General features: G+C 44.9%; 1 long non-coding RNA gene across 1 annotated transcript in view; it reads left to right on the top strand.

The window, feature by feature from the left end:
• Window positions 1-23,610, top strand: part of LOC138566501 (uncharacterized) — an 82,413-nt gene that overhangs the window by 46,578 nt on the left and 12,225 nt on the right. Inside the window, exon 2 of the long non-coding RNA XR_011301944.1 lies at window positions 9,796-9,950. This is a non-coding gene — a long non-coding RNA (uncharacterized lncRNA). The remainder of the gene's footprint in view (window positions 1-9,795; window positions 9,951-23,610) is intronic.

Below are 23,610 nucleotides of genomic sequence, written 5' to 3'. Positions count from 1 at the left end.
TTGTGGGGGGAGGGCGTTAGTAGTGGATGGAAGGAGGGGTACATGGAGTCTGCCCCAGAAGAAAAACAAAGAAAAAACTCACAATGAAACCTACCCTGAACTGAAGTACCATACACATTGTAATTTGTGGGGATGAAATGTTGTTGAACGGCAACACTACTTGAAAACCACGGCCACCTTTGGACTGAGATGTTGAGCATACGATAGACACATGACTCTGTTAGTGACATTTTCTGTTTCTGATGTGTGCATATTTACAAATACACACAGATTCGCTACTCTGCTAGCCAGTGGCCTGACCCGATTGATCAGGGACACTAGCTTTGCCTGATCACTCTTCCAAGGTGTTCACGATTCTGGATAGATTCGAGGCAGGGGGTTGCTATCTGCTGTCTGCTGATGGGTCAGTGGTCTGCAGTAAGTGGGTGGAAATCCAGCGGCCTACTAACTTTAAGTGGTGGGAGAACCAAGCAAGAGTGCCCAAAACCAAAGGTATGCATGGGGGGGCTGTAGGGGGGGCATGGTGCATGACTAGCAACTTTGCAACGCACCTCACACAAAATGTCCCTATTTATTATATAAGGCAGGTTGTAGACTTGAACGAGTGAAGCACTTTGTGTATCTTGGGGTTACTTTTACTGATCATGGGAGTCGGGTGGCTCGTTGGGTGTCTCAGACATGCCGTTCTCCTGTTGGCTAGATCTCTACCCATCAAAACAGTTGAAATCTGATTGTGTATGTAAAGGGCTGCCGTTCTACACCGTGCGGGATACGACAGACCTCGTTTAATGGCTTTGACAGTAGCTCTGTTAGAGTACGGTAATATTACTTCATGGGCTATTTGCCTTGTCGTGACCTAGTTTCATTTCTCTGATATTATATTTGTGCATACCACGTGATTTGGACCCTATTTTTCCTTTGAGAATTCAGGAAGGGCCACTTTGGCCATGGTATCCATTCAGTTTTGAAGGGCTACACTCCTGTCCAATATTCCACCAGCAGTATACTTGGTAAAGATGGCCGCCATGCTCATAGGTGTGGGAAACAATGCGATTTCATTTTCTCCAAGATCAGATCCGGAATGGAAGGAGGCGATTTGACTTATACGGGCACTGGCTGTGATTTCTTTAGGGCACTGCATAAGTTGTTTTTATAATTTCACTCATAGATTTTACGGTTGCATTTAGTAACGTCGGTACCGTGTGCAGTGCAAAATGTGGCGAAGTCTCATGCCTCTCGTTCTCACAGTCATCTGTCATGACGCTCTCATGCCTCTCGTTCTCACAGTCATCTCTCATGACTGTCTCATGCCTCTCGTTCTCAGTCATCTCTCATGCACATGGACCTCTCTCATGCCTCTTGTTCTCACAGTCATCTCTTATGCACATGGGCCTGTCTCATGTCTCCCCTTCTCACAGTCATCTCTCATGCACACAGGCCTCTCTCTTGTCTCCCGTTCTCACAGTCATCTCTCATGCACATGGGCCTCTCTCAAGTCTCATGCCTCTCGTTCTCTGTTTGTTTGGGAGATCACAGGAGCACACCTCCTCCGACAAGGGACGCCTTTCACTGGGCAAAGAGGACTTCTTGTTCCCATGAAGCAGAAAACAACCTTCCCCGAAATCAAAGGTGAGAAGAGCACTTAGAATACTGATGTACAACTTCAGAGGCTCCAAGGGAACACACGTGTATGCCACCTTTTGCCGTACACATTTGAATTTGGCTGTGCAAATGAAATGAGTAAACGCTGCCTGCATTTACAATTACAAAAAATAAACGCTGCCTTCCCATGCGCACATGGCAGACGGCGTTCAATTGTAATTGTAAACATTGTTTGCCAGACTGCCATGCAAGCATGGTAGGCAGCTTTTACAATAGATCTATATGGACTCTGCCCGCTTTAAGCTCCATGCTGTTTTGCTGTTCTGTATTCAGCGTTTAGGAGTGAGCGCCATATAAATCAAATGAATTGAAATGTAAATGGGATTTCTGTACACGTTTTTCAACTGAGGCACTTACTGTAATCTATTTTGCAAGTGTTTCTTATTAATATATGGGATAATTTCACACCTGTCGATAACCACGGTCAGTAAAGTAGTCCCTGAGTGGAACCTGCAAACACAGTTAGTGTTGCTACAGGGGAACGTTCCTTTAGCAAACTGTCATTAATCAAGAACTACCTAAGGTCAACAATGGGCTAAGAGAGATTAAATAGCCTATCTATTTTGTCAATTGAAAATGCACTGGCTTCCAAAACTGACTACAAAAGAATTATTTATTCATTTGCAGAGAAGAAAGTCCGAAAGTGGAATTTACGGTGAAAGCTGGGTGGCATGTGTTCATATATTCAATTTTTGACATATATATATAGAGTTGGAATACAAGTTACTTCAGAAAGTCCCTTTTTAAAAATAAAATGCATGCAAATCTATATTTAATGTGTATGATACAAAACCAAGCCTGGAATAAACCTTTCTTCAGCTTACAAACATGGCTTTGCTTTAGTTGATTTGCAGTCATAAGACTAAACCATATTCGAGTTCTTCCATAAATAAACTCAAGTAGAGATTTCTCGCTTCACTTATTTACGGTGCCACCGGCCAAGTGCAAAAAATGAAGGGGCCTCACCAAATGTTTTGCCCCGGGCCTCACCTCACCCTGTGACAGCCCTGCAGGCAGGTGAGGCAATGTCAACTGGAGCTGGGCCCCGGGTCTGCACAGCCGGAGGATTGCGTCTGCTATTTGTGCCGTGGGCGCTTGTAATCCTGTCATTGTACATATATACATGGGGCCAGCATCTCACTCCCATGCACGTGCTGTTTGGTTGGCGTCCCGCATTGCTACAGCAATGGTGCTAGAAGCCACTGACCCCGTAACACCAGCGCAGGGGAGAATAAGCCCTGCAGACATGGCCACAGACACATTGTAACTCACTCTGTGTGTCGTTACTCTGCTCAAATCCTGATCTTGCCTCCTCCTTCCTTCCTGTCACCTTGTCCCTGCTGGAGGCCTCCCTTGTTCTGCACCTTGTGTCCCTCCTGGGCTTTCCTTCCTCCTGGCTTGCCCTTGCCCCCGACTTGTCTGTCTCCAGGATATGCCTTTTGCCTTCCCTTTCTTGCTTGTTCTTCTGCCTGCCCCTGGTTCCGATACACCTGCCTAACTGGAACCTCTACTCCAGCTGCTGCCTACGTACCAGATCTGCAGCTGCTGACTTTATACCATTGCCTCAACCGCTGTCCACAGAATCCTCTGAACAACACTTGTTGCTGTCCCTACATCACATTAATCCGGGGAGCAACATTGTGGTGTAGGGAGTTGGTTCCCAGGGGCCACCCCGTGTTCCTTCCGGGAGGGTGCTCGGGAGCTGCTACCTCTTCCACCCTTGCTGCTCAAGAAGCCTGGATCATCCAGAGAGGAATACGCTTGGTCCAAGTTGCCCTGAACACCAACCCAGACCAGCACCCAGCAACGACCTGAGCGGGTATTTGACACCCCGCTGATGCTCCTCCATAGGCAATGATTATATTGGCTGGTCGCCCATATAAAGGATAACCTGTTGTTGCTCCTTAGCTGCCATTAGTGGTTCTCCGGTATAGCAGATGTTAGTGGTGCAGAGAGCATAACAAGAAGGCACTCATACTGAGAAAGAGAGACGAGGCAGGAGGTTTTTAGTGGCCAAAGGCACAATATGGGTGATGGCACCGAGAGGGTGACGTGAGCAAAGAGTGCGTGAGGGAGACATTGAATGAATACATTGTGTAAAGTGTGGGTGAAGGAGGCCCAGTATGGGTGAAGAGGACACATACTGAATGTGGTAGGTACCATCATTATTTGAAGGAGAAGCCTCCTTCCCCTCACCCAAAACCTTGGGTCTAGTGAGGCCTGTGCAGTGGAAGATGGAGAAACGAGGCTGATTAAATGGTATCTTAGTGGGCGAGGTGAAGGATTCGGTTACCCCAAAGGAAATAGGTCACGCTAGCAAAAGCTGTAGATTGCTAAACTCAGAAGACTTCAGGGACCCAGAGGGCGAGGCTCTGTGGTTAAAGGTCTCTGAGAATGATTGATCATTTATTTATGTATTTATTCGAGATATATACCAGTTCGAAAACAAGCCATAGTCACGTCAAACTGCCAAAAAGTCTGTCTTTGCTGAGCACCATATGCAGAAGCTCAGTGTCTGTTTCTGGGCAGGGTCCAGACCATGGACTAATCTTGTTCTTGTTCTTAAGTAAGAGTCACCCTGCAGCAAACTCTGTCTGTTAACAATGATTATGTTTGGCTAATGATAGGTCAAAGTTATTTATTTATTTATTGCATTTGTTATACGCCCAAACCCTGAGGTATTACGGAGTAGGTTACAGTAAACTTATTTCTCTGGTTACAGCGGTTAAACCATGGGTAATATACATACATAGATAGTTCAGACATCGTAGGTTACAAATTTAGGTTTGTAGTTAACAATGATATAGTTAGTTACATGTAAAGGAAGATACTTTCTCTATAGTCCAGAAAGTACAACTCAAGCATGAAGAGGTTGGGAGGAAAAGCATACGTGGTTTGGATGGCCGTCTTGTCCTACCATCCTTATGGCGTGTCTACTTCAGTTTAGTATTTGTTGAAAAGCCAAGTTATAATACTACAGTCGAAATACTTGTAAAAACACACTGAGCTATTCATCCAATCCGGTGCTCAGTCGTGACATTTCCTTGTAGATACACAATGGGGGTCATTCCGAGTTGGGCGGTAGCCATGGTGCTATTAGCACCATGGCTGCCTCCCAAACCTGGTTCAGTTCCAGTCTGGTTGAATGGGGACTTACCGTGTCATTCCGACCCTGGAGGACCAGGTAAGTCCCCATTCAACCAACCATTCCTCATTCCCATTTGAGCCCCCATAGGGCTCAATGGGAATGGGGAAGGTGCTAATAACGGGCCCACGAATAGCAGGCCCATCATTAGCGCCCTGGTCCCTTAGCAGGACCCGTAAAGGACGTGTGGTCAGGCCATATGTCCTTTACGGTTCCTGCTAAGGGACCTCGGAATTGGGTGGTAAGGGATTACCGGCAATGGTCTCCTTACTGGTGCCCAGTATCCCTTACTGGCCAACTCGGCATTACCCCCAATGACTAAATAAGTCAATCAGAAAAAAGAATAATCACTCTAGTTCACACCCCCTTTCACCAAATCTGCCATTTGTCTTTCAAGACTTTAAGGGCACCACCCTGTGAACTAGCAGATGCCCCAAAAGCCTTGCCCCTATAGAGACCAAAGTTCAGACCCAGCCGGGTCTCATTTAGAGGTCCGGGAACTGCAGTAGAGCATGTAGACATGTAATGAATGCAGATTTTGATGCATTCACTTATAATTATGTGTAGGATGAAAATCAGTAATATTTGCAGGAACTAAATGTTTGCCACTGTAAATAACAGTTCCGTTAATGTATGTATGTACGTATTGCGAGTAATTAGACTGCATGTCTGGTCGCCTTTTCCTGTTACCAGCCCGCCCTACACTTATTGGTTTATGTTTCATCCACATGTTACCTATTTTAAAGCACCTGGCAGTGAGATTGCCCCGCCTACCGTGATTTCTCTTGCGTGGTGCTTGCGGTCGAAGCACTATCTTATTTCAGAGACGGTAAAGGGGGATTCCAGGAGAGATCTGAGCAGGGAATCCCCAGGGCCAGGAGACCGGATGCAACTTGCAGACATGTGCAACCGCTGCTTATCCCCCAAACATGCTCAGGTCAAAGTCTGCAAAGGTTCATAATAGCTGATGCAGATATGGTGATGGGATCCTCTGCGTGAATGCGAAATCTGGCTCACAGAAGCTTCTTGGACTTGCTCAGGCCATGTACTTTCCAGTCCATTCCTGGCGCGAACCAGCCTTTTCAGTGCCTTGTGTACACTGACAACAAAACCTCTATTCAAATGACTTCAACCCACCGTCTAAAGGCCCACAGATCTGTCTCAGGTGCATCTTGTAATTTTACGTGGAGAAAATACCAGCTAAGACTAAATATCGGATATGTGGCTTTTTGTTTCTAAAATGTATGCAACAGTTCAACTGTTGCAATAAATAAGAGATAGGTTATGATAACTCGGCAGGTGAAAACGTGGATAGAATAATGCATAAAAATACAGAATATTGACGTTAACAAATGGTACAATACTGATAAACCTGCAAGCTTACTATGACAGCAAGATGAGCCTGGGTAGGCTCAATGCATGGTTACATCTGTAGGGGGACATATAATTCCCACTGTAGTCTAATGGTGTCCTTGATTCTATCGCTGCTCTCTGGGGATTTGTCCTACCCCTGTTTCCGCTGAAAACAAGCATTGGCAAAGCCGACAGTTCTGGCTTTTGTTTAGGCCTGGGGTAGGCATTTGGCAGGCACTGCCATAATGGTGCTACGTGGCCAAAAGATGGTAATGGTTGGAAAATGGTACGAGGACCTTGGCATATGATGTTTAGGCCTAGCAAATTCGTGTCTAATGCCTTCCACAAAATAAAATACTTGGAATTGCCAGTGCTTGTTTTTAAAAGGACTCCAGTGCAAGGAATGGGTGCATGGACTCACATATTGCTTATAAATCAAGTGGCTGGAGGCACATTCAATTAAGACATTTTTATTGCATCAGGAGCTCATTTACGGCTAAAGTTAAAGCATTAACTCTCAGAAGACTGCTTAGAAATAACATTGGCATGCCATTGTAGCACACATATTGATGTTAAAGCAAAGTACACCAAACAGATCCCGGGATAGTGTATTTTGGTATGGTACAGTCAGGCAGGTAGTGTGGGGGGGTGCCCATGGGGGCTAGCAGGGCCATGGCGGCCTATGAGTGGGTAACAAAACCAAACAACACACATAAGCATTGTGCCCCTCCTCATATTATTATTATTATTATTATTATTATTATTATTATTATTATTATTATTATTATTATTATTATTATTATTATTATTATTATTATGGCATTTATTGAGCGAGGACCTAGCTGCAAGAAGCAGCGAAACACTTTACATAGGTATACAACAATACAGATACATAACAGAGTGCTTTCCAGCACTACACAACAATACAGATACATAACAGAGTGCTTTCCAGCGCTACACAACAATACAGATACATAACGGAGTGCTTTCCAGCGCTACACGGGGGTAGGATACAGAGGGGCAAAGAGAAGGGGTATAGCAGTACCGGCTGGCGGGGAGGAGAGGGGTGGGTGCCGCCTAGCGAGTCAGTTGGCACAAGGGGCGACGTGATGGTCTAGGAGTTGAGGAGGAGACATTCCTTGAAGGGAAATGTCCGAAAATGTCGAATTTACAAGACGGTGTGGGCTTTTTTTTTCTCCATATTTGCACTGGTAATAATTAACGTATTTCCCAAAATGTCAACTGCGCATGATGTGCAGTTTAGCATAATGCTTTTATTTTATTTAGCTATGGGTAGTCGGTAAACAGGATTTTTAAACATATTACTTCAGAACGCAAAAAAAAAACACTAAGGGCCTGATTCATGGAAGTGTTTTATAATGGCCCAATCCCATAGGAAAACATTCCAAGAATCACGCCCTAAAACACTTGTTTTTATTTACCTGCTGGTAAATGAAAACAAGCCGTTCATTTTCGCGCATTCAAGTAATATGTTTAAAAATCCTGTTTTCCCACTAATAAAGATCTGATATCAACGCTGGATTTAAAACATATTTGCTTTACTTTTCCCCTCAATTTAATATTCCCTCCTTTAATTATGCATTTTTTTCATGTGCGTGCTTTCTTTTTCACCTTTCTATGGGCTTTGCGCACAATTACCTTTTCAATGCGCTTTTTCTGTCAATACATTATTTTCCTATTCTTATTATTTTCGTTTCCAAATGCTTGTGCAAACTCATTGTTTTACTTACTGTCAAATTTGCAGACCATACCGTCTTCTTTTGGGTTTTTTCAGTAGCTTGCAAACATATTTTTTGACCTTTCTTATTCTACTCTAAATATAGTCAATTTCTAAAATGTTTAATTTTTCAAATATATTGTTATTCAAACACCAAACGTTTTCAACAGTAACAATTCATTTTAAATATTTAAAAAACGTTTACAACTACTAAATATTTATTCCTTATCTGTATATGAGTCTTTATTTGTATCACTGCTAGAGTGGCTGTTTTTTTACTGGTGCTTTGTATGTGTTTCATTCTTTTTCATATACAAAATAATAAAGTTTACATGAAAGGCCAGGCTTGAGATGTAGTCCACTAAACTCATTGTTGTGAATTTTTCTGCAATTTCTTTCATTTTTTAAAAAAAACTTTTTGCTGATTTACCTTGCATGCTTTTTCCACTTAGTTTTTGGACAATGCTGTTTGCTTGGACACCTTGTTCTATCTGTAATATATTTAGGAATTTCCAAATAGACGGCTTTGTGTGTCCCATTGCTACGTTGAGGCAGTGGTGCCAACCGTCGAGTTTATTACTGGTTTTCGGTGACCTATTTAGTATTGCCTCATAACAGTTCCACAAATCAATCTTTAGTTTTGTCTGTTTTCTTCCAAATCTTGTTTTTGACCCAATCCATGTTTCTTTGTAATAGTTTAGAAAATGTTCTAATTCATCCTCATTTCTTTTGTAATATTTTTCATTTATTGTGGCTATGTAACCATTTATTACTTCTGTTTTTGGTAGAAATGTCAGTGCACATAATTTACTCATGTGGTACTGAAACTCGCAGTCAGATGATATTTATTTTGCAATCAGTACTTCTGAATATTTCTTCCCAAACATTGGCAGAAATTAAAATAACATACTTGTATTTCACTTTCAGGAAATGTGTGTGTGATGCTTTTTATAGCCGATACTTCAAAATCCGTGCTGCAAGTTTTTGGATCTCTGAATGAGTTTGGCATACTTTCTTTTATCTTTTTGAAAATATCTTGGTATCCTTTCTCTGTTTTAGTAGTCATCAGCACATATACTAAAGGGAAATATTCGTTGTCTATCTCACCGTGAACACTGTATAATTGTTTCAATGGCTTTGGGCAACTTTTGAAAGTGCCATCCATCATCCAATTTTGACATACAGCCAATCGGCCTAAGATTTGGGCTGTGGTAAATATTAGAAATCGATGTTCCTCTTCCTTACTGGCGTAATGTAGGCATTTTTGTCCTTGCAGCATCCCCTTCAAGCTGTCGGGTATTACTAATTCAATTATATTTTTGAGAATTTTTGGCAGCATTGTTTGTTGGTTTCTTTTGTAAATAACCTGGTGTTTTCATAACTTGGAACATGGAATTTCACCAGCAAGTTGCTGCGGCAGTTCTCCAAGTACTTGCCTAACTACCTGTCCAATTGAACATACTTCAGTTGCTGCTTTCTTTTTTGATTCATTTATTTTTTCCTTTACTTTTATTTTACTTGCAATTGGTCCATGGTTATGTTTTCTGTCAAATTTTACAATATCATTTTCTGTGCAAGCCCTTCCCCAGCAGTCAGTTTTTAAATATTCTGTACACTTCCACCAATTTATCCCATTTCAAGTACATTCATGATGATATATATGTCCTTTGTGGCTCAGTTGTCTTTTCCCTTTATTTGATTGTAAATCTACAGCTTTTCCCATATTTCTTTTCAATACTGGCTTTATCAATTTCAATAATAAATAATTAGTACTCTGTTTATTCCATTATAATACATTTTTTATATGCTGCATGTTTTCATTATTTCTTTGTGCTTACTGTGTTTCTTTCTTTGCCCGATTTCGTATTTTTTCTTTGTTCGTTCTTCCGTGTGCAAGCTTCAGTTAGTAGTCTCGGACTGAAAGTAAAGAAATGACAGTGGAACTGTTGTTTCGTTTCTCCGGCATTCCCACTTCCTGGAGCACTGTTCTCGTGCCATCACACGCAAGATTACAGACACTGCAAAGTCTTCATTGAAAACGAAGAAAACAAAGTAAGAATCACTTCTTTTTTTTTTACTAAAAAATGCATTTGAACGTAATCCCAGTTAGTAATTGCTTTCCTATATATTTATTATTGTGTTTATTTATTATTGTGTTTATACATCTGAACGGTGCATTCAATCTTTTGGGCAAAACAAAGTTTTCATCTTCGTTCATTTCCACCGTTTTTTTTTTTTTTTATTCGTATTTTTCACATAGATCCCCTTGAAGAGGTGGATCTTAAGTTGTTTTCTGAATTGTAGGAGCATGGCTGCAAGTCTGATGCTGACAGGGAGGAGGTTCCATAGTCTTGGGGCATAGGCAGAGAAGGCTTTTTTTCTGGTCCTTTCCTTTTTGCAGCAGCGGATTTCAAGTCTGCACGTGTCCTGGCTTCTGGTGGTGCACAGTCCTCTGGAGATGAGTTCTTCTGCGAGGTAGCTGGGGGACTTGAGGTCAACTCCCCTTATAGATGATACAGCAAGGCTTGAAAGTGGTTCATGCATGAAGTGGAAGCCAGTGAAAGCTGATGAAGGCCGGTGTGATGTTGTCCTATCTGTTTAGACCCTTAATGAGGGATGCAGTCCCATGTAGGGCACTACTCAGCGGTACAAGGGCGGACGCCGGGAGGCCTTCGAGGAGTGCATTGCCCCGATCCAGGTGGGATAGGCCCAGTGCTTGAACAATGGATCCGGTGGGAGGAAGAGCTTGACTTTCTTCATGGAGGGAGAGCTGATAGCAAGCTGTCAGTTTTCTTAGCTATGTGTGTCTTGAAGGAGAGGTGTTTGTGGATGTGGAACCCAAGGGACTAGGTGCAGGAGGTAAGCTCGGGTGTGAAGCCCTCAGAGTTCATGGTTGATAGCCAGGTCTGTATGTCTGGGTGTTCGGTGTTGTTGGTGAGGAATAGGAATTTAGTCTTGGAGGTGTTGAGTTCAAGTATGCATTGGACATCCAAGACTGGATCAGCGAGAGGCAGGTTTTGAGCCTGTGGATATGCTTGATGGAGTCGACCTTGAGGTATAGCTGTGTGTCGTCGGCGTATTGGGGATGTGGATGCTGTGTGTGGCTAGGAGGGCTCCTAGCAACTGCATGTACAGATTGAAGATCACTTGGGAGAGGATGGAACCCTGTGGGACTCACATCTCATCTCCTTCCCATGTATACTCTAATGCAACAGTTTTGGCTTGTAGACTTATAGGTGTGTACTAAAGCACCACCTAATAGCCACATTTCTTTTTTATTAAGAGCGTTACAGTTAAATAATAACTTTTCACACTGTTCATGCAAACAATAAAATATTATGTACAACACTTGAAAAATTCACAAATGACCGAATTCATTATACATTTCATATTATTGATACATTATGTTCCCAAATCATGCTTAGCCATCTTATATTTTATTAGTTTCTTCCTCTAATAATTTATACATTTCTAGCCAAAGTGTAATGACCCCTATAATCAAGGATTACTGGGTACCCGTCGGACATCTGCCCCAGAGCATATCAGTTTCTAGGACAGCATCTGTAGGTATAAATCGGCATAGTAGCACTTTTCTCTTACAGTCGAGTGGGTTGCACTGAGTGAGAAGGTGTCTTGCAGTTTCCTGAGCACTTTTTTATTTTACATAGCCTGCAGTATCGCCCTTTCTGTGGTATTTGTAGGCGCATTCCTGTCACCGCCAGGCATGGTTGGAGGTTGAGACGCACCAACATGAACTCACTTCTAATCGAGGGGCTCAGGAATTTCAGTTGGAAGGGTTTCATCTCTTCCATTATGAATGTTCTTTCTACTAGATACTGGATTCATTTATATTTCTTTAACACTGAAATACTATTGCAGTAATCCCACACCTTAGCTCTCTGCCTGCAACTGCTTGTATAGAGCAAAAGTACCTGCTTCCCAGTTAAAGACCCAGTCAATAGTTTCTAGAAATGTATTGCACGTAACTCTAAAGGCTTGAAGAGCAGCCCATACTCCTTCTTATCTAATTCCCTTCCCAGTAATTTGTATTCAGGGATTTGGAGCTTCTTAGTGATTTTTAGTTAGAGTCTGCAACTTCTTATTTTCCACATCGTATATATGAAACAAGGCCAAGCTCCAGGGGAATTAAACTGCCTGGTATGCTGTTTGGAAGTCTCTATATTCTTCTTAATATGACCTCTTCTATATGTGATATTTTCATTTGGTCAAGTTGATTGTGTGCTTCCAAACCATACATTATAGTAGGGAAAATATACAGCACGCACACCAAGACAAGTCCCTTAATAGTGAAACCTGCTCGAGTATTCAAGAAGTTTCCCACAGCACCCAGCATTCTCAATGCTTTCAGCGTTAAATGCTCATATAGATCATCATCAGTTTTGTTTAACTAGATATATGGGATCCGAGCTGGCTATATCCTGTTACTCCTATTTTTTCTCGTTTTGTTACAATTCCAAGAATCAATATGTTGTGTATTGTTGAGCAATGTTTTCTAAAGCCTGTTTGACATACATGCAGTAAATGTCTGCTGTTAGCCCATATGCTCAGATCCTTTAATAAAATAGCGGTGAAAACATTGCTAATCGCGTCTAACAAAGCTAGGAGTCGGTAGTTACTTGGGTTCTCCCTGCCACCTGCTTTATATGCAGGGATTAATAGAGATTGCTGCCATGAGTGGGGAATCCTTTTGTATGTAGTTATAATCCGAAAGTACTGGTGTAAAACGTTGCCAAAATCATGATTCAAAATCAATGATTCCCCTCCCCCCCCTCTCCCTGCCCCCAAAACGTAGTCTTCTTGTTGATATGAAGTTCTTTGTCGAATTGTGCCTTTTATTTAATAAACTGCTTGGATCGCTGCTTCCTCAACCATTGTTCAGTCCCACTGTGACAAACTGACTACTGCTATGCAGGATTACAGGGATGAGCAGGGCTTCTAAACTCTTACTCAGCTCCACAGTATAACTAGAACAACAGTGATCTCAGTCATGAAGGTTATCTCAGTCATAAAGGTCCAACAGGCCTGGTAAACCTTATTGGCCTCTTTAAGGCATAATTGACCAAGGGCAGGATATTTTCTTCATGGGGGTGTGAGCCAGCATGGAAGCATCCAAAACGACAATAGTAAGGTAAGTATAAAATCAAAGAAATGTCGAATCAATTTTCACAATTGAAATTAACACTAACTTAAACTAAAATGACAAACTAGTAAAAACACTAAAAACCAACACCTTTTATAAAATACACACGGAATACAGACTTGGGGAGAAAAAGGCACTTTGAGCATTGAAAAACAGGTGCCTGCAGGTAGTTAGTCTTGTTGAAAGTTAAATAAGTTCAATAATATGGGCCTCATTACAAGTTATCTGGTACACAGTAAAAGTGATGGTAATAATGTTTACAGACACTTTTACCGGACCGGCCAACTACAAATTTGCCGGTAGTGATGGAGGATTTGATGCCGGTAGGGATGTAAATCCGACCCCTGCTAGCAAAGAACTGCCGGTATTACAGGCACGGTAATACCATTGCTGGTAATACAGGCAACATCCCCCTATTGAGTCCTATGGAACTGGCACTTGTAATCTGCCGGTAATACTGTCAGACAGGGGCCAGTTACGGTATCACTGTTTGCCGGTATCCTAGCGGTATTACTGCCGGTATACTGGCAAACTCGTAATGAGGCCCATTTCTAAGGACAGAGGGACAGAACCACTGGTATATAACTTCTAATCGTTTTCAGGGTCTCAACACCATACAGCTGGGTTTCTGGCCACTTTTTGGTGAGTCGTTTTGAGCTGGCAAACTGGCTCCACAGGATTCGACAATGTATTGTGGTTCGACAAGAGGCAATGGCTTCAGGCTCAAAAAAGCTTCGTACAGCCAGGCAATGTTCGATCCAGTGTAGCTCGCAGGCTCAACAGGATCTCAATGGGAGGAAAGTGGAGATTCGGCTTCAGTCGCGAGCTGGCTCTACTGGATCAGCCAAGAGGTGCGGTTCAACAAACAGCTCATGGCTCAAACAAGCTTTAGACAGGCAGGCAATATTTGGTTTGGCGTAGGTCGAAGGTGCTCAAAGGGTCTTGAAGTGTCAAAGGCAGCTTCATTGGGTCTTTGCATCAGCTCAATAGAGTTGCTCGAAGCACCTCAAAATTACAGAGAGAGTCAAAAGCAGATTCTTTTGGTCTGTGGGGTGCTGCAGGGCCCTTTTCCAGATCCCTGAGGAAAGCTGAATCCATCTTCTGCTCTTGTCAGGGTTTCCCTGAAGCGGCTACGGGAAGAGTTTGCACTCTTCTTAGATTTCCTTGTTTTCCCCCAATAGATGGGATTCCGGGCAGTCTTTTCCCCAACAAGGTTCCAGTGAAATCATCTTCAAGTTATTCCAAGATAGTTCCAAGATGATTCTTCAAGCAGATTCTTAAAGATGATTTCCTGTTATGGAGTATGTTATGGAGTAATATATTAGAATGCATGGGTAGAATCCATGATGTAACAGTCTAGAATGATTAGATTGATGAGCGATTTCCCTTGAGTGCGGCTGAGCTCCAGGGCCCGACATTAAAACCCAATTAAGCATATAATTACTGCCATTTGCCATTTATTACATTTCCCAAAGAGATCTCAAAGATGATTCATTTAGGGTGGGGAGGGGGGTCTCATTGGTTTATATTGCCACTTTGACACAGTCGATCAGTCCACTTCAAGCCTTCTTTAAAGAGGGCAATCCTGGCTGCTGTAACAAGAGTTATTGCTTGTGATGTCATCTCCCTACGTGCCTTGTCTGCAGGAGGTTAGGGATTTAACAGGAAAGAAGTGGGGATTGGGCATATTCATTATGGCAGACCCCTTCACCAGTGGGTAGGCCCTCTCCCAGGTACACTGTATGTCCCTCCTCTCTCTGCCTGACATCAAATGCACTCCAGTAATCATAACCCTGTTGTGGCTTCCTCATAATATTACAGAAGACCCTTTGAAGCTTCCAGCTCTTACCCCACTACACAAGGCGGTATGTCCTGTTCACATGGGAAAGGTATCAACACTTCCCAGTAAAGGACACTAGACAGTGGGCTCCTGGGCAGGCCTGCCATGAATTATGGGTGAAACTCCCAGGGCAGTTGCAGGTCATTGTGGAAACCAAGAGCATAATATAAATTATATCAGATTGGGTTTTGGCAATTTTTTTTTAAAACTTTTTTTTATTGGCAAGTAGTGACAGGTACACAGCACAAAACATGAACAGTTACATTCTTATACGCAGATCATACATGACATTTGGGAAGCATATAGTGGGATGGGCTGTTAGCCCAGTGCGTTTTGCAAAGTTCGGGGTTCAGGTTGGTCTTGCACAGTCGTCGAATCCAGGGAGTCCGGTTCTACTTCCATATTGCTGTTGAGATAGCTACAAAAGTCTGTCCACACATTTTTCGGGCGAGAATGCTTTGGAAGTGTGTTAATATATTCTTCTTCACAGGTCTGCGTCCATGTGAGAGCTTTCAACCACATTTCAAACGTAGGGGGGGAGTGGTGTTTCCAACATTGTAATAGACATTTTTTGCACACCATGACGCTCACATTTAAAAATGTAGACATTTTCTTCACCTCATCCCCATTCCATATTCTGAAAAGTATAGCTATCAGGTCCGGGCCCACTGTGGCCCCCACTATCTCTGAAAGAGCACCAAGCACTAAGTTCCAGAACGCGCTGAGCGCATTGCAGGACCAGAACTTGCGTATGTGATCAGCATTCCTAGATCTGCATCTAGGACAACTATGTATCTGGTTATGTGCTAATTTAGCCACTTTGTGTGGTGTGTAATACAATCGGTTCAGGAGTTTGTACTGCACGCAGCGGAACCTAAAGTTAAGGGAGACCTTTCGCGCGTGCAAGCACATTTTCCTCCATGTACCATCCGTGATCTCGAAGCCCAGCTCCTACATCCACTCGTCGCGAGGCCCGGAGCGTGCGTCCTTGGACTTTTTCAGCAGCATCTTGTATAGAGAAGAGGTCGGCTGCTAACAGAGTTGGCTATATACTGAATTTCGGGTGAATCAGGGGGCTTGTTTGGATACGAAGGCCACATATCGCGAACTGCAGCCCTTAATCTGAAATACTGCAACATCTCCAATGCCGATCCCGAGTGGCTCGGGTGCCATGTCTGAGGGGTAATAAACTTACCCTCAGGGTATAAATTTGTCATTGTTTGGTATTCCAGGTCTAGCCAGTGTCGTGAGAGGAGTTTCTCATGAGTGGGTGTGAGCCCCGGGAATTCCCAGATGGGTAGCCATTTGTAGTATGGCCAGTGCTCAGACAGGGGGTTCAGTAGGGGCATCAGTCCGGTATGTACGGTAGAGAACAAGAGACATGACATTTACTCCCTCGGCTGCCAATTTTTCAAGTTTGACATGGGGGGGGCAGTTGGGTACCTATACCAGTGTGTAGCATGTTGGGCTTGCGCACCAATCCAGTATTGGGTCAGATCAGGGGCAGTGAAGCCCCCTTTCTCAGACCACACCGGAATGCCAAAGAAATTGGGCGCACATGGAGTGCAGACTTTTAAAGTATTGTTTCCCAGGCCAAATTGTGATATTAGCGAAGATGTAAAGGAGTTTGGGGACCACTATCATCTTTATTAGCGAGAGCTTGCCCGACAGTGAGAGCGGGAGGTTGCGCCATCTTGCTAATTTTGACTCTGCAAGCTGTGCTGCAGCGGTGTAGTTGTCAGCCAGTAAGGAAGATATAGATAGTGACACTTGAACCCCCAGATATTTGATACCGCCTGGGGACCAGCGGAGAGGGAATTCACATGTCTGCTGTTGGGTTGACAGGTGAGTGGGAATATCTCCGATTTAGAGTAGTTGATTGTGAAGCCCGAGAATGTGCCTATCTTCGTTATGTCACAGATAATAGGGTCTAGATTGGTTTCTGATGTAAAGCAGCACATCGTCAGCATATAATGACATGATCTCAGGTGTATCCTGTAGACGTATGCCCTTGTGGGCGTGAAGAGCTCTGACGTTATCGGCAATTGGCTCGATGACCAGTGCAAATAGAATAGGAATAGGGGGGAATGGGTAGCCTTGGCGAGTGCCCCTGAGCAGTGTAAAGGGTGAAGAGGTTAGGGAATTGACCAGAACCCTAGCTACAGGGCATGTGTATAATAGCTTAATGTAGGATATCATATTTGGCCCACCTGCCTCTTCTCCAGAACTGCCCACATATATTGCCAGGAAACCATATGAAAGGCCTTCTTGGCGTCCAGTGTGGCCGCAACTGCATCAGATTTTTGGTCAGTCCTGGACATTACATTGAGGAGCCGTCTGATATTGAGGGCTGTCGAGCGTCCAGGGACGAAGCCTCTTTGATCTTCGTGGACGAGATGCGGCATGATTGGAAGAAATCTGCTGGCTATTACCTTAGCGGATATTTTAGTATCAGTATTTATAAGTGATAGGGGCCTGTAAGACCCACACTCGTCACTGTGTTTGCCAGGCTTGAGAAGAACCATTATGAGAGCCTCCTGTAAGGATTGGGGAAGAGTGGATAGGCGGAGTGATTCAGCCCAAACATCAAGTAGTTTCGGCGCAAGGAGTGCTATATGCTCTTGGTAAAACTCCAAAGTGAGACCGTCTGGTCCTGGGGACTTGCCCTTTGGAAGATCAGTGATGGCCTTAACTATCTCATCAAGTGTGACTTGAGTGTCAAGCTGTTCTTTAGTAGCTTGAGAGATGTATGTCATAGGGATTTGGTTCAAGAGTTCACATATGTCTCGTGTGTTGTTTTCGTGCTGGTGCGCATATAAGGCAGTGTAAAATTTCGAGAAGGTGTCGAGGATTTGCTGGTCAGACCACTGCTGAGTGCCCCTCGCGTCTGTTATATAATCAATTTGGGACCTGCCCCCCTTGGCACGCACCAGCCTAGATAATGTTCTCCCTGTTCTCTCCATATTTCCGTGCTGCAAGTGGGCGCGTGTAGTATCGTACTTCTCTCATTGCGTGGGATTCAAAAGTTTCAAGTTCCAACCTTATCTGTGCATGCTTAGCAGGGGTAGATGATGCGGCGCATTCCCGCTCTAACTCCTTAAGTCTAGTCTCTGAGCGGTGTAAGTCGTGTTTTATGACCTTCAATATTCCCGCTTCCCTTGAGATAGACATACCAATGATGTACACCATGAAAGCCTCCCAACGGTCGTGTCGTGTTGTTTTTTGCATTCAAAGAAGGTGTTTATATCAGAAAGGAACTCAGCCTTAAACACGATATCAAGCAGTGCCTCAGATTTGAAGCGCCAGGCGGAGCGGGTAGGTGGGGCCGTCCCCAGCTTAATCAGCACCGTCACCAGGGAGTGGTCTGAGAGTGTACGGGCAAGTATCTGGGTGTCTATGACCTTGCAGATCAATCCGCGCGATAATAGAAACAGGTCGGTCCTGGATGAACTGTCGTGTACCGATGAATAATAGGTATATTCCTTCATATGTGGATGAAGTGTCCTCCAGATGTCGCGTATGCCCAGTGACATCATGTGCGTGTCCAATTGGCGAGCAGCCCGGGACATGGCCCTATGGGACGTCCCCATCCTGTCGAGATCATTGTCCAATATTAAATTCATGCCCCCCCATATTATAGGAACTCCAATATACCCCATATGTAGGGAGACCACCGTGTCAAAGAATTCGGGGGCATCAATATTCGGGCCGTATGTGTTTACAAGAAATATTCCTCATTGGATATCATACAGTGAAGGACAATGTATCTACCCTCGGGTTCTATGTGACTTGTCTTCAGTAACAATTGTACTGATTTGTGGATTAGCGTTAGCACTCCCCTGGACTGAGTGGAATATTTTGTATAGAACCTATTGGAGCCCCAGGTTGGCGCCAGACATGATGCAAGGCGGCCCAGGGCATGTGTCTCCTGTAGTAGGAGTATTTTCACTCCGTGTCTATGAGTGTAGGCAGTGATTCTGCTGGCCTTCGTAAAATTACTTAACCCCGAACGTTCCATGACCTCAGTTTAATGGCCATGTTGTGGTTCTATGGAACATCCCAGCAACTAAATCTGTCTCCATTCGGTATTGCGTGTGTCTCCGTAGTGTGCCTCCTGCACACCACAAGCCATGTCACACCCCTCCTGTCATTTTTCTTATAACATTCCCCAACTTTGCCACCCCCCACCCTCACTGCCCAACCCCGAACAGCAGTGTAGTATCTCCCCCCTTTAGAACGGACACTGGTGTGCCACCCCCAACACGGCACGACCAGGCCGCAAGCCCAACTGGGGCACAAACCCAACAAATTCATAAGAGTTAACATTGCAGCCGCAGAGGGGGGTCACCGCTGCCGTGTGACCAACATTCGCTAATGGCTTGATGTAAGACACACCTTATTACTGGCTACGGCAGTTGATGCTGTAAGTTACAAAAGAAACCAAAGAATGCGAAAGAGAAAAACCATAACATTTGAGGTACAAACTTTGGGGCCAGTGTTCGATCCAATTAGTCTGTGGTGCCGCCTCAGCTCATGCTAGGATGGTGGTTAGGATTGGGGGCGTCCATCAGCCAGTGTGTAAGTGGCATAGGGATAACATTGTTGGGGCCAGCCCCGCCGCTGGTAATATGCATCAAAGGCGTAGGCAAGCCGCGAACAGGAGGGCAAAGGAATGCAGGGCCCAGCAACAGACAGTGGGTAATACCACCTTCAGTCAATATCCATCAAATCGTCTGCTGGATTACTAAATGAATTTCACAGCTTTATCTGGGACTGTGAAAAAGTAAAGCTTGTTACGGTGGGTGAACTTTAGGTGAGCGGGAAACAGCATTGCATAGTCAATTTTCCTTTCTCTAAGCATTTTCTTCACTCCTTTGAATTGCTGTCATTCCAGCTGCACTCCTGTAGAAAGATCTGGGAACATTCTAATAATCTGCGAGTCTAGCCTTAGTTGTCCTTTTTCTCGCATCAGTTGGAGTATGTGGTCCCTATCTCTGTAACTCAGGATCTTCACAATTATCGGCCTTGGGAAATCTCCAGGTTTAGGGCGAGGAGCTAGTGCGCAGTGTGTGCGCTCAACAGCAAAGAACGGGGAGCGCTCGGGATTGTCGAGTAGGTCCTTAAGAACGTTTTCAGTTGCGAGTTCCATGCGCCCTTTGAGTGCAGTTTCAGGAACACCCACTATACGAATATTGTTTCTGCGTAACCTGGATTCCAAGTCATCACACTTGGCTTTGACGGATTTCATGTCGCGGGGAAGCGCAGCGACAGTTTCCTGCAGTGCATGTATCCCGTCTTCATTAGCACCCATCCTAGTTTCAGCTTCAGTGATTCTGGCTCCATGTTGATCGAGCTTGGTTTTGAGTGACGCCACATTTGCATTTATGTCGTTGAGTTTTTCATGAAAGGATACAAAGTTCTTGGCCATGGACTCCATCAATGCAGTTAAGTCAGGGACGGGGGGTTCTGCTGGTATGTCTGCATCTTCCTGGCCCATAGAAGGGCACCCCTGGTCAGGTTTGGGTGCTGTCTTAGCGTACTTATCCATAGCTCCGACCTTGCCGGCACCTCGAGATCTGTTGGACATGGTAGGGGCAGTTGGGTATGTTCCCTTCGATGACCAAGTGTCTCTTATGCTCTGTTGGCCTGCCCTCGCACAGCAGCTCCCGGGTCGCAAGCTCGGGAGGCAAAGCAATCTGGTGTCAGCGATGGAAGCAGTTGCGGGGCATGCAACCCCACGTCTTACGTCGGGATCTCAATCAGCTCCCAGTGCAGGCAAGGCAGTCAAGGGAATGACGCAGATCTCTTCAGGTCTCACCGTAGGGACCAGGGGGACCAGGGCTGTCAAGGCAGAAAACCACACTGAGGAAGGGGGCAGACCATGGTCTCTATTTTGTGCTCAGTACCCGTGTACGGTGCAGTGGAGACGATCAGGCCAGCAGTATTCTATCTTTGCTTATAGAGGTAGCTCACCCGAGGCCCCTACATGAATGGGATTGACAGCCTAGTGCAGGTAGTGGAGACAGGTGTGTTCTGGGCTGTTGCGCCGGTCGTGTGGAGATCAGCTCTCTAGGGAGAAAGCCGGCCCGGGGGCAGTAAGTAGGCAGCGTGTTGGTAACTGCTTCGAGGGATCCCATGTGTGACCACTCTTGGGGCTGCCAGCCAGGGGAAACCCAATGTTTGTGCAGTGGTGGGGTTACCGATCTCGGTCACCCCTAGAAGAGCGTTATGGGGTGGGCTCCCCGCGACCAGAGCAGCATTTGGGGATCAAGCATACAACAATGACGTAGCCGAAACAGTCCACTTCACTCCAGTGCACTGGTGTCTGTGTAATCTCACTGTATATTGTCAATATCAGAAGCGCTGCAGCGAGTGACAGAGTTTTTGAGAACCAGGAGTGTTTAAAGGTGTGCCAATTATTCTAAGGTTAGCACAGCAGGCAGGGACCACGCCCACATGTCACCTCCCAGTGCAAGCCTACTTGCCAAGATATGCGTCTAATCCTTGGTGGTGACAGGTGTCAGAGCCTGCCCGTATAGTGTAGCATGTAGCGGGATCAGCTCTGGTCACCAAGGGAGCCAGGCACAGCCTTGCCACCGACTGCCTCTTGCGTCTCACAGCAACAGCTCCGGCCACAAAGCGGGCCGTGGTCTCACAGAAGGGTTGCAGGTTTTCGTTTGGCGGCTGCTCGCTGCGAATCCTCAGCAAGCGTGCACGCATCGCAGATATTCCAGGGGGGCCAGGGTGCTCAGGCAGCAGTTGACTCACCCCAGCTGGCTAGTGGTGTGGTGCCTCTGTTCCCGGGTTAGCCTCACCTCAGGCAGACGTCCACACAATCCGGTGTGGTTGGTGTGGTTACCTCGTCCACTGCAGTGGCCAAGGGCGAGTTCCAGCACCTCAGGTCAGGATGGCGAGAACCCGGGGAGAGCTGCCGAGGTGGAGTTCGCCGGAGCCTATTCAGTTGCGGATGGCCGCCATGGTCGTACCTCAAATTGCACCCATCATGGTGTACTGCGGGGCGCAGGGTGTACTGTTCCTCCAGGGCTCTCGCTCGTTCGACCACCTCCCAGAGTACAACAGTGGACGGGGACAGCCAAGGGCCAGTGCGAGTCCTGATGCTGGATTACACGGGCGGCCCCACCAACCGCGCAGCTCCCTGGTGCAGAGGCTGTTGAGCCATCCACAGCGAGCCTGTAGTCTGAGGGCGGGCATGGGCCACCTGCCGCAGCATGCTGCGCACTCGGTCGGGTCTCCTCTCCAGTGTGGTCGATCAGCCCCAGAGTTGAACAGAATGTGCTTGTCGGTTTCGCCAACCCATATTTCGCTTCTGGTAGATTTTAGTTGAATTTTGCCGCTTTACAAGCTGGTATTACGTTGGTGGCACATGAAGCTGTAACACTAGGCAGCCATCTTTGGGCTGCTCAACAGCGCCCCCTGGGTTTCAGCAATTTTTTAACTGTATTTCCTCATCCGTCATTATATCTAACCAGGTATAGTTTAGTATATTTATATTGAATGAAAAAACATTGTTAAAGGGACGTTATGGTTACAAGTAAAACTAAAAAACCTCAGAAATTCGCCAGTTATGGTAAGCTAAGCAAACATAACTCGCGCCACCTGGAAGCCTGCAGAAGGCGAAGAGAGAACCCTATGACCATATTCCCACAAGCACAATTTATTTTCTCTTTCAAACCTATCCAACTTTCGAATAACTTTACCACAAAGCCGTCCCAGGTGAACATGGCCACTTTCGTCCCTCGTGGTCATGGCTAGTAGCCAGATTGTTTGGGTCATGACCTTATGCCATGACCTGGACAATCTGGCCACTGCCCATGGCCACAGGTTATACCTAATCACCAAAAGTATATCACTATTTTTTGTACCTATATTATGACACTTGTCAAAACATAAAACACAGGCACATTTGCAAAACCCTACTTTGAGGTCCTTGTCAATGCTACTTACATGAGTTTGCTGGAAATCCACCCATGTTTTATTTTTTCAGAAGTGTCAAAATGTATGTACATACAGTAGTCATATAACTTAGCCCACACTTGACAAAATCCATTCAGACTTTACACAAACCTTCAAGGTTGGGTCTATAATCTTTCTGGAAACTTGTGTTCACATTTGTCAAACGGCAACAAAGTTATAAGCCATTTAAATATGTTTGACCCCCTCTAACTTAGCCCCCTTTTGACAAAATCCCACCAAACTTTACATAGACATGTATATCTAGATCTAAAATGTTTTTGCAAACTTGTGTGTAGATTCGTCACTACATTTATAAGCCTTTACAATATTTTGGGACCCCCCCTCTAATTTTGCCCCGTCTTGACAGAATCTCACCAAACTTTGCAAACCCATTCAGAATTAGGTGTAGAATAAAATCCCATGCAGTTTCATTGAGCGCCACAGTTATCAGCCATCCAAAAACAGCTTTTCACCAACTCTTTAATAAAGAAATAGGCATAGATGCCCCCGAACATCTGAAGTGTGCTATTGGACATCTGGACTGTTCGCGGTTTTTGGGGGTGAATAACACCAGTTTTTTGGCCTCTTACGGCCAAATCCCATCCCATCCTCATCACCCCTCACTTCCCAGAGATTATTAGATGAGTATGACAAGTGTAATGTTGTGTTTTTATATATGTTTTTACCGCGATGTCCGCAGAGACCGGCCGCTGTCCATGAATCCAACATGGCGGGCG

The sequence above is a fragment of the Ambystoma mexicanum genome, chromosome 2p, assembly GCF_040938575.1.
Source record: "Ambystoma mexicanum isolate Mex_15411 chromosome 2p, UKY_AmexF1_1, whole genome shotgun sequence".
NCBI classification, from domain to species: Eukaryota; Metazoa; Chordata; class Amphibia; order Caudata; family Ambystomatidae; genus Ambystoma; species Ambystoma mexicanum.
The sequence above is the reverse complement of the archived record's forward strand: the minus strand, read 5'-3'. Positions and strand labels throughout refer to the sequence as shown.